General features: G+C 38.5%; 1 pseudogene; it reads left to right on the top strand.

The window, feature by feature from the left end:
- Nucleotides 1–11914, top strand: part of LOC149157507 (homeobox-leucine zipper protein ATHB-8-like) — a 95415-nt pseudogene extending 83501 nt beyond the window's left edge.
- Nucleotides 11915–12869: the final 955 nt, after the last annotated feature.

Raw genomic sequence — 12869 nt, 5'->3', positions numbered from 1 at the left:
TACAATAATCCAAGTATCTATCCAAAAATGTTTGTTTCATATCATTCCAAGTTCTAATAGATTGAGTGACTAATCCCATGAACATTTCAAACTTGATCCTTTCAATGTTGAAGGAAACAATTTGAGTTTTTGAGAGTCTTCCATATAGTCATAGGTTCGGCACAAGACTTCAAACTCAAATAGAAATGTTTCAGGATCCTCACTTCGCAACCCATAAAAGTTTGGGAGGACAGATGGTGAAATATTTTTCATTGTTGTATGGGTCTCCTCATCGGCTATAGGAAACCCAAATGAGTTATCTCCATCCCTATTTCCCCCATTGTTACCTCTACCTCCTCCATTGTTTCCTCCTCCTCTACCTCTACCTATACCCCCTCCTCCAAATCCGTTTACTACTTCCTCTGTCATGATAATTTCCTCAAAGTTCTCAGAGTCCTCTAGTTCTTCTATTAATGGTGAACGAGGAGGAATTTCTCCCTCTTCTTCTTCAGGTGATTCTACTTCTTTGATTACAATATGTTCCCCTGTGGAAGTGAAGAAAGGTTCTTTTCCTGGGTCAGATTTGATGGATAGTGTGGGAGAGTCTCCTAATTCAGCTGTTGCCCCTTGAATTCCAGGAATCCTAAGGTTGGGAGTGCGAGTTGGAGATGATGGAGGTGTATCTTGTCTATGCCTTGAAGTAGCTGGAGTTGTAAAAATAGGACTTTTGGCCCTAGCTATAAACCTTCCCCTAGAATCTCTTACTCTATGCATGTCATTTTTATTATTTTATTTTTTTATTTTTCAAGTTGGTCTAATAATTTTCTTTCTGATCTTCCAGGTCACACTAGGTGCAAGAAGAGAGCATAATCAAGAAATTATTAAACTAACAACTCTCTTTTCTGTTCCTTCGGATCACACTAGCTGCAAGAGGAGAGCATACTTCAAGAAGTTATCAATTTTTCCCTTTTCTTTTTTTTTAAGAGATTGGCTACCTAGTTACACTTCCCCGGAAACGGCGCCAAAATGTTTGGTCAATTTAGTGTGTCATAAATTGCTACATTAATTATCAATCCGGGAGTTGTAAACTGATGAAGCCTGGTGCACTATATGTGCAAGATAGCCTCTTTCTTATATTTTTGTCGTTTTCGATTTTTATTTTGTTTTGGGGATTTTTATCTTTGTTATTCTCCTAATGTGAATGAAAATCCTATTCCTAAGTTTCTAGAAGGCAAGTATGGATATAGATTTTAGGCAATTATGTCCTCTATAATGGTTTCCAACACTTAACACTTCAGAAGATCTTAGAATATACTAGTGATGACAATAATTCTTGAACAAGAATGGAAGATGTGCTGCTATCTAAAACAAGTAAGTAATGAACTACTGATCATGAAACCATCATCTCTGCTGCTATCTAAATACAGAAAAATAATTTAAGCTACTGCACTCAAAGAAATCAAGAGTTGCAAGGAAAGTAAAACTAAAATCAAATCACACATTCATAGTTTGATCCCTCGCGAGTTAGTCTAGCTATGGCTTTCGGAAGTAACCGTCAATGATATGAGCAATTTAATATCTAATTGCAAAAAAGTAGAACTAAAATCAAATCACACATTCATAATTCGATCCCTCGCCAGTTAGTCTAGCTATGGCTTTCGGAGGTAATCGTCAATGATATGAGCAATTTAATATCTAATTGCAAAACTAAAATCAAATCACACATTCATAATTCGATCCCTCTAGCTATGGCTTTCGGAGGTAACCATTAATGATATGAGCAATTTAATATCTAATTGCAGAAAAGTAAAACTAAAATCAAATCACACATTCATAATTCGATCCCTTGCCAGTTAGTCTAGCTTTGGCTTTCAGAGGTAACCATCAATGATATGAGCAATTTAATATATAATTTCCGAAAAGTAAAACTAAAATCAAATCACACATTCATAATTTGATCCCTCACCAGTTAGTCTAGCTATGGCTTTCGGAGGTAACCGTTAATGATATGAGCAATTTAATATCTAATTGCACTAATAAAGCAAGGAAACAAAACTGAAATCAACAAAATAGAACTGGAATTAAAAACTAAGAAAAACAAAGTCAGCAAAAAATTAATCCCATGTCATTAGTCATTATGAAAATTATATGCTGATGCCCGAGCTGCCTACTCTATCCTGAAACATACATGCACTGATCAGTGTTATACAAAGCTGTAAAATCATGAACAGAAGTGGAATGTTAATACCATGACAATTGAAATATACACAGGTGGAATATATGCAAATGGAAATAAGAAAACAATGTAGGAAACTTTACAGCAACAAGAGAAACAAAACCTTAGCGTACAGGGGCCCTCTGCACAGCCTCGGTCAACAGGCTATCAATCCAAGATTATGTTCATGCAATCATGTAGAAACAGAGTCTTCTCATATATTTCATAACACAGTTACAACAATAAAACTAGTGTCATGGCACAGTGGGCTTGAACAACAAAAATTACATTCACAAAGACTAAGACTATGCATTATAGAAACGTGTTATTTATAACAAAGTTTACATAACTGTTTTCTTGTAGAACTGTGTGAACAGGGGACATGTAAAAGACAACGTCCATGGATTTAGCGTATTGGTTGTCAAAAATATTAAATCTATCAACTGTGGCTATTAGATTCTCGTCATGGGTCAGTTTCCAGGTGGCAACAGACCCGAGAGAGTTAGGAACGGCCACGCATCCTTCAGAATCCTTCACGTGCTGGAAAACAGAGTCTGGCTGCCGTAGGACTCTTATGTAGGACCACCGTTGACCACAGCTTCCCTTGATGAATTCGGCTGAACCAATAGGACCTGATCCATGTCCAAGTCATTTCTAACTTGCCCATGTGCCTTGTTTTTCCTGGTGACACCTGCAACATAGAATTTAACAAAAAGAGCTGAAGAAAGTTGAATCAGTTGCGGAAAGTGACTAGATTCCGCACCTAATGAGCAAAATCTAGTTCAAACAGCAAACACAAAAACATAGTCAGAAAACCACTTAAATTCTCTTTTAAAATCAATATGCAATGATATCTGATAGCTTATGGAGTGTTGGTGAGGGAAAAAGTTTGGGAAAAATGTGTAGGAGAGGTGTAATTTCAAAGCTCTACATTTATATATTAACTTTTTGATATTAGTTAATATAAAAATTTATTTTGTTTTGATATGGTTTATATAACTATATTTTAAACTAATTTTTGCTATATAGTTTTAACCCAAAAATGATTTTTGTTGCTTGTACAGGTTTAGGAGGCCAATGACAGACTACCATGTGTGAGTGTTTGATGGGCTGCCATGTGGGTCCCACTTGTTTACTGGGATCCCATGTGGCACCCTGTGGGCCCCAATTTTTCCCTTGTCATGTCAAACTTTGAAGAGATCTATCTTTTGCATATGAGCTTGATTTGACAAACAATTCACACCTCTGCGATCAGGATGATGAGATCTATGATTTGGTGCTGGGTCGAAGTCATTCCGATGACTTTTATTTTTGAGCATCCCTGAGTCCTCCTTGTCCTATGTGTGTTCCTGAAGATCCACCTGGATCGATTGTCCCCACTGAGGAGCTTTTGGTCCTCCAAAAGCATAGACAATAATTTGCATCTTCTCTATACCCTGTCTGCATCACAAGTTTCCTGAAAAGGTCTCGCTTCCATCTCCTTCACCTTTGTTCTTCGGAGCCTTAAGCGACGAGGCAACACCTGTTACCGCTACAACATGTAGTACATTGTTTTGCAAAATACATGCTAGAATGACATGACCAACTAAAGACCCAAATGTCCCACACTTTCCATGAGTTTATAACACATACTTGGTGGTCAAATTTACAATAAGATGGATGTAATACTCCAGCTATGACAACAAGGCCAACTCATCATGGTTGCTTCAAAAAGTGATGGAAAACACATCATCATTGCAACACATGATTTACATTCATAAGGCCAGACACTATTGTTTTGACAGGTGATGGAAACATAACATCACTTTCAGAGTTTTAACATGCAACTCAAAATATGACTCAAAACATGACCATACATCATTGTTGCTGACCAAGTGATGGTGACACACCTTATCATTTTTACACTTTAAAAATGCAACAAATGATTTACAAAGAATGACCATAAAATGACATCATGTCAAAAAAAGCCATTTCTCACTGATCAATGTGAATGGGTCACCTCCTTGAGGTTGTTTTGCTTGTTGAACAACCGCTCTTCCTAGTTCACGCATCGACACTTTGTCTTTAAGGTGCTGCTCTGGATGGAGCTTCCAGCAAGTGGCTATTTGATGGCCATTTCTGTCGCTATGATTGCAGTATGTTTTCTTCCTCCATATCTGCTTAACCTGTTTCTTTTTATGCGGTTGAGAGGGTTTTTCACGCCTCATGAGTGCTTCCATTCTTTTCCAACACTTGGAAAAGGTATGGTTAGGTAAACCACAAAAGTGCATGTTTTTCGATGCCTTTGTCTTCGTTCATTATTAACAACATGATCATAATCAAAATGAACATTTGAAGATTGAAAATGGTTATACCTTCCTTTGTTGTTTTTGATGTTAGTGTGGCGATGAGAGCTTGCCTCAGCTCTCTCCTTGTGATGGAAATTGCCATGGGATGATTGGGATGCTTTCCCATCCTTCTCTTTCCTCGACGATGTCTCGGACAACTCTAACACCTTTGAGCACTCTCTTCTAGCATATCTCGAGCCTGCAAATTGACGTTCATGCATAACCTCTAAAGGTTGAGTGATGCCTTGATTATTAACACCAAGTTCTTTCTCCTCGTGCCTTGTCTTTGTAAGGAGCCTCATATGTGTCCCTGTAATTGGGATCTCCAAATCTCCAACAGACATCATACTATCAAAAGATGAAATCAAAAGGAAATCAACATCTTTTACCTTCTCTTTTGATTTGGAAAGAACTAATGAGGGCTGCTCATCATTTGTTGTTGGTGGATCACATCCCCCAACTTCTTTCCCGACATACCAAAGTCCTGCTCGACACCGTAATTCCTCTACTTGGATGGGATTGACAACGCCTTGGCCATTAACGCTGAAGCCTTTTCCTTCATATCCCATTCTCTTCAGCAGTTTGGAGCCAATTCCTGTGGTGTGATTTTCAAACACAGCGAAATCATCATCAGGAAACATACATGAAGATGGAGAACTACATTTTACCTCACATGTGTTACGCTGCAGCTTTTCCAAGGCCTCGTCCTTTGCTTGCAGTTGTCATAGAAAAATTTTTCTTTCCTCTTTCTCTTCATGTAGCCGCATCTTCAATTCATCATTCTCTATTTGGAGATTATGCTTTTTTTGCTTCAGTTCTTCCATGACCTCTTTTGTGGCTTGCAACTGAAGCTGCAATCACTCCTTTTCCTCTATCTCTTTCTATAGATTTTTATACATGATTTCCACTCTCTTGGAAATGTTGACCATGCTCTCATACATTGCTCTTTCATTCTCTGTCACTGCAGGTTCCATTGTTCACACTGCAATTCACGTACATGTAAAGACCGCTCTGATACCACTTAATCTAGGTACGAGTGTGAAGAAGGACCCTTCCAAGACCTTTTACTCTCGTGATATGTTAAAATTGTTTTTTTTAAAAGAACATTAAAAAATACAATTCATACTGTAAAGAACAGGAACATAATAGTCATCAGCACATGAGAACAAAATCCGTTGATAATGGAGTTCATCCAGGAGGGACTACGTCTCAGGCACCGGTGTCAAGATGGTGTAGGCTGCTGCATTATGTGTTGTCAATAAAGACGATGTACACAGAGATGATGTCTCAATCATACAAGGAAGAATGCCCTCACGCAGGAGTGTCTCTAAGAGATGTTCCACAGCTAAAACTCTCAATCAAAAGACTCCTATCAGTGTGACACAAAAACAAGCATGGTGCGCATCTCACCAACATGGCACAAAAGGGATGTCAAAGCAAAACACATGCATGATGACAACAAGAGTATCCCAACAACATACAACAAGGGATCTCAAAACATAACATAAAGAGTTATGACAGAAAGTACATCACATAGAAATATTCCGCATCAAATCAAGCAAGGAATCATGACAACATGTAATAAACAAGATCCTGCATCAACATCAATCATGGATCTGTACAACATAATGCAGAAAGAAGAAGTACATGAACACATCATATACCTCAAAACCAAGGGCCATCTGAAGCAAAGGTTTTCAAAGTCCTAAAGCTTGCTGAAACATCAATCTCACATCATCAATCGCAAGAAGAAGACTGTTCGCACATGAAGATGGACATCTGCACTGGCACTTAGAAAAGTGACTGAAAGAATAAATGGGAGAAAGACAAATCTGAATACAACATCAGATTTGTGGTGTCGAGTAGTGCTGAAATGATTGACCAAAATCCGAATTCTAAGAATTTGAAAATTCTCAGCTCAAGAAATCTTTTAGATTCCCTCGGGATTCCTCAAAGATTCTATTTCAAGGATGAGCTGAAAATTCACTGTTCAGATGTCAAATTTGATTTCACCTTTAGGATCCCTGTGGAAAATCATGAAAAAACAAGTATAAACTCGACCATATTCTCACAAAGTGAAATTTTACCTCCTTGGGAAAATTTCCTTATTTTCGCTGAAATCTTGGTTCCACGTGCATTTTGGAATTGACTATAAGATGTAAAAACAGATAGCACTAGAACTCAGATTGAAAAATAGATAGCGCCATCATGTTCGTGGCAAAGAGAGGTGTAAAATCCATATAAAATTTGTCAATTTATGAGAAGTTGAAAATTTTGCCCTCTTGCAAAATTCATGGTTCCTACATTAAAAATTATTCAATGTCTCGAAAACCGTGCCCGCCTTCTGCGTCAAAATTTGTGTCATCTCTCCCTTCTGTGCTCTGGAAAAAAATGAGTATTTAAATATATTGGCGGGAGGATTTACCCAAATAGTTGTTGCACTAATAGTTTCTGCTTAATAGAAAAGAGCTCAGGAGGTCAATCCCCACCTCCTCTTTTTTTTATACCCCTCCAACAAAAACAATTTAAAATTTAAATGGTGGTTGGGTCAGGCCCACGTTGGGCAGCCGGCCCACCATACCCTTCTCCACTCCGCATGCTTTATTTAGGGGCCGTTAATATATGTTGGGCGCATAAAGGTTTTAACTTGGCGTATATAGTATTTTGGGGCCGCCCGCTTGGGGGCCGGCCACATGGGCCGGGCGGGTTCGACCCCCGTTGGCTCCCTTATCTCCATTGTTAGCGTCATATTATATGGCGGTTGGCATTTAACATGGTAGTTGGAGCGTTTGATGATATGGTTACAATAACCATACAAAAAAATACTTAAGGTTATTAATATAACCCATCCGTTTATGATATGGTATTTTATATAACCAATTAATATATATTCGTTGCCACCATTTTGGGTTTTGTTTTATATGAAATATATATAATTTATATATTAATTATCTGATATTAGTTAATATAAAAATTTATTTTGTTTTGATATGGTTTATGTAACTATACTTTAAATTAATTTTTGTTATATAGTTTTAACCAAAAAATGATTTTTGTTGCTTGTGTAGATTTAGGAGGCCAATGACAGGCTGCAATGTGTCAGCGTTTGATGCACTGCCATGTGGGCCCCACTTTTTTCCTTGTCATGTCAAACTTTGAAGAGCTCGATTTTTTGCATACGAGCTTGGTTTAACAAACCATTTGCACCTCTGCGATCAAGATGACGAGATCTATGATTTGGTCCTAGGATGAAGTCATTCTAATGACTTTGCTTTTTGAGCATCCCCGAGTCCTCCTTGTCGTGTGTGTCTCCCTGAAGATCCACCTGGATCACATATAGATTTTCAATAAAAATTTGTTCACTTGTTAGGAAGGTCAGTATTTACTGCTCCTTCCATTTCCATGGTCAAATAATACCATCTTGGTCAAGTCAAATTAGTATTAGAAGAGTCCCATAATCATTATGGTCATACTTCATCTAATAATCCCATGCTAGGTCACGACTAGGTCATAAGGTTAATTTTTGAAAACTGGTCATTTCACCATTGAAATCCATTTTATAGAGTAGTAAAAGTTAAGCTGGCAATTAAACTTTTAAATCATGTTTTTATTTCATTTTGAATGAAATATTTTCATAAAGTCATGAAGCTATATTATCAAAGTCAAGTTATGAAAAGTGATGGTGGGTCCACTACCACATGTAAGTGAAAAAATCGATTTCCACAAGTTATAAAAGAGTCCCACTCACTCTCCATTTTCTCATTCCATTTTCCAAGACATTACTCCAACCAAACAAGTTGAATTTTCCAGATAAGGATTAGTTTTTGCATGCCAAAGTCAATTTTCTCTTCTGTGCTACGCAAATCCTCATGTTGTGCTACGCAAATCCTGGCACTGCTGTGTTTTTCATCCAAGGGCTGCAAACTTCTTTGCAGTGATTTCTTTCATCACATCCAAGTTGTGTTGCAGTAAATCCAGGTTGGTGGCCTTTCATTTGCTCAAGTAAACTCTTAATAATGTTGATATGCTTCATTTCCCTCTCCTAGGGTTTTGAAAACAGTTTTCATGATTTCCATGGTCAAATTGTTATTAAAAATTGTATCTGATGTTCATACACCTTCTCCTATCCTAATCACACCTTCCCAAACACCCTCTATCAAACTCCTCCTTAAATTCCATCATTTTTACATAAACCCTAGCCAGAGTACACTTTCCTAACCTTGGACTGTGTTTCTCTTCTTTGAAACCCTTCCCCTCACCCAAATTCTAAAATTCCACCTTCCTTAGCTCCCTAACATCCCTCACTATCCTCCCAAATTTTCCCAGAATTTTTCCAGTTCCTTGTCCTTTTCATTTCCCTAAATTTCCTCACAGCTATCAAAATCCCTTGTTTTCCTACAAGTAAAACCTTAGATATTCTCATATAGATCTAGGTTTTATCATCAAATATGAAACCTCTGAACAAAAGAGACATAGAGGAGGGAAGGTCATCAGATATGAACCTACCTCTACTCAAGAGATATTGTCATCTCCTTTCATCAGAAAATCATTTGAAGATGTAGGTTGTCTTTCCTTTTTCCAGAGAATTGAGCAACTGAAGTTTCATGATAAAATGTCTAGTGCTTTTGCCACCAAATTAAGAAGGGATAAAGTGACTATAGAAGGAGTTGAGTTCACTATTTGAAGGAAAATTATCTCCATAGCCACAGGGATTCCAAACACTAGAGAAATTTGGTTCAAGAAAAGAGATATTGACCTTCAAAGTTGCAAGATGTACTTGAAAACACCATATAAAGCAGCTCCAAAACATGTTTTTCCATTCAGACATTTGTTAGACAGATATGCCCCTCTCATGAAATTGATCATGAAATATTTTACATGTGAGGGTAGGTATTCAAGCTTGTATCAATACCACATGAGGCTTTTGATGTATTTCACCAATGTTCAGTAACTCAACTTGTCTTACTATCTATACAAAAGCCTAACAAAATGAAAGATAAGGTCCAAAATATGGGAGAAAATCATCAGACTAGTCTATTTCATTATGGCTTGGTGAAAGTTCTAGTTTGTCATCAATTAGCACAGGCATTGGGAACGAGTTCCCTAAGGTCAATTTTGGGGTTAAAAGCCCAAGTTTTGGGGCAGAAAGCCTATGTTTTGAATAAAAAGTGTAAAGTCTCCGCATTTTGTGGTTGTGGAGACAAAGATATAAAGAGTCAACAAGGGCTTTTGCCCTTCTTTTATGTAACTTGTATCGGCTTTGAGAGATCCACCTATGGTCCACAGATCATGGGATTGTATAAAAAGGAAAGTCTTAAAGAGTCTAAAGTAGTTTAGTTGAGTCTTGAAATGTTTTGAGTCATTGATGGGTCTATAAAAGTTAATAGCAAAGAGTCTTAGCGTACGAAAGAGGCTCTGCGGTTGTGTGCACAGAGGCCTAGGGTAGAAGTCCATAGCTGAGTGCGCGGACCCCTGCACTTGTGTGCACAAGGCGGTTAGAGTCTGTAAAGAAGATCTGAAGCATAAATAAAGAGAATTATTCTGGAATTATCTGCGTATGATCTGTTTTACTTATGTTATAAATGCATATGATTATGTTATGATGAATATTGGGTCTATGTTTTAATGTTGTATTTACGCACAAATCTGTATGTTTGTTTTGTTATATGAACAGAAGTAAGAATATATGTTTACACGAATATCATGTTAATGCATGTTAAAGTTATTCAATACATAAGCTAATATGAGTCAAAACAGAAGTAAGGATAATTACAGAGGTGTGTAAGTGTCTAATCCGCCCACCTAGGGTACGCGAAGGATGATTGTATATCTTCACGGAGGTTTGAAGGACGAATAAGAGAAGTATATTGATAATCCCTAAAGGTCTTATCGACCTGTGTGAAGGAAGATTTAGGGTATTAAATGACATCTCTACCATCTCTGGGTACGGAAACTTGGTTCCTGCATCCCCCCATACTACTTCGGGTGAGCCTTTAGTTCACGCCACACATAGTGGTGCTAAAAGGGCTAGTAGTGTAGGGATTTTTTTGGCTAATTAACGTTGAACCTAGGTCAGGGCCCATCAAGCCAACAAATGGTTCTATTTCTGATACCAGGATATGCATAAAAAGATGTGTGATGTCACATCACTGGAATCCAACTAACAAGGAGATCGAATATTGATTGGATATAAATATCCATGAATTCGCGACACAAGATAATAATAGTCCACGATTTATGAAAGAATAGTGGTTGGACAGATATCTGTACACAGAGATACATGAAATCTTCTTATGTTCCTTCTCAATTGAATTATATGAGTGGATTACGAAATTGGAAGATGGCCAAGGAAGGTGGTGACTTGATGGTCTGATAGTTTGGACCCCAAAGTGAATATGGAGATTAGAAGCCTCTGAAGACAAGATTGCACATGTTATCGATCATTGGCTCGATCGTATCATGGGAGGGTTCGTGATAGAGTTCGCGGTCAATACTTCAGTCAGTTACAGTGAAGCAGAGCGTCGCTTCTTCAAGGGAACATGAGATAAGTATTTAAGGTATTTAAATACTTGGATTAAGATGCTCTTGTGTGAAAAGCGGGTTATGCAGCTACCTTGATGTTTGGAGCTACGCATAGTGGAAAGATCTTTAGGGATAGACGGAAAACAGACCCTAAATATAGCTGACTGATTGGACCTCCTCTAAGTGACAACAAGGAAGCAGCACAGGCTTCTTCACAGAGCATTTTTCAACTGATAAGACAAGGGTTCCCTCAAATACCTCATCCATCCACACCACCTCCATCTTCACCTCCACTACATACACCTTCACCCACACCACCGCCACCTCCGCCACCATCCAATATGGTGAATTCAGTAAAATTGTTTATGTTTAAGGGGTCAGGAACTAAGCACCGGGACCAACTTTGGTTCATCGCAAAGGTTGTATGGGAAGCTCAGGGTATTACAAATGATCAGATGAAGAAAGAAATGTTGGTAACTGCTTTGCAGGAATTTTCACTAACATGGTACATTAAGTACTTCACTGATAATCCCACGGCTGCATTAGCAGATATTCATACCATGCTAAATAAGGAATTTAGTAGGCCCAAATATGAAGCTCAGTCAATTGTGGTATTCATGGAGATCGTGATGAAGCCTCATGAGACACCTTGGGATTTGGATCAGAGGTTGAAGTGCACAATCTGCAAAGCAAACATGAATCTCACGAATGGGCAGCACCGTGAATGGTTTGTGGCTTCGCTCCTGCCTCATCTAAGGGTTGCTTTGTCATAGCAAAAGATTGGAACCCAGGCAGAATCCCTGGAGATTGCACGAGACACCGATGCAAGATGTTAATTTACGGGTTTAGTCGATTTACGTGCAGTTGCTGAACTTGTGCATAGAATTTCAGAGTCTGAAGAAAGATAGAACAACTCGGCCAGAAGTGCACGAAGAAGTTTGGTGCCTCAAGTGCAAAAGTAACGGGCACGACAAATATCATTGTCCAGTCTTCATGAATTATGTTGCAGTAGGAGGACCAATTCCTTTGAGTTCAGAAGCTCAAGCAGGGCCAAGTACGAGGCCCGCACTATGGTGTGCTATCTGTAAGGTAGCTAGAAAACATGCGATAGACAATTTCCATTTGATGCAGAAATTTGTACAGACACCACAACATCTCTTGTGCAACTTTTGTCAATCGGTGGATCATGATGAGCATAATTGTTGTAGTTATGAGCTAATGATGGATAGAACACAGACATATAGGGTGCAAGCAGAAATCTAGCCTCTAGACCAAGGCGATGGGGGAGCATGAGGTGAATATCAGGGACGCAAACAAATATGAGGTGGAGGAGGACCTGGTAGAGGTCGAGGACAGGTCATTTGTTATAAGTGTGGAGGACGGGGACACTATGCGCGAGACTGTACGAACCTGACATGTCTGTCATGCCGATAGTGTACTCAATTTGACAATGAGACAAAGGACTTCCCTATATTATTATCTAAGATACGCAAAAAGGGGGCATAGCCTCAGTAGCCAACTCAGAACCTATAGATGATGAGGGTTCATCCTCACGAGGAGGATCCTAAGGTAAATAATGTGCTACAGAGTGGAATGATGACTGACAAGGATAAGGGGAGGCAGCCTAAAGAAGGTGAATAGGTCCGCAAAGCACCATTAAATGAGATGGGGTTTGATCTAGAGTACGCAATGGAAACATTTATGGAAGCAAAGAAAAGCTTCATTGAGTCCTCTACCTCAATGAGTCAAGATAAGCCAACTAAAGAAGTGGATCCTTCCATGCTTACTACTTTCTTGGAGACCTGTATGAAGCTTCTACATGATAG

The sequence above is a fragment of the Pinus tabuliformis genome, chromosome 5_2 (assembly GCF_031772625.1).
Source record: "Pinus tabuliformis cultivar Carrire ecotype Pingquan chromosome 5_2, CPIR1, whole genome shotgun sequence".
In the NCBI taxonomy this organism is placed as follows: domain Eukaryota; kingdom Viridiplantae; phylum Streptophyta; class Pinopsida; order Pinales; family Pinaceae; genus Pinus; species Pinus tabuliformis.
This window is presented reverse-complemented; position numbering and strand designations above follow the sequence as displayed.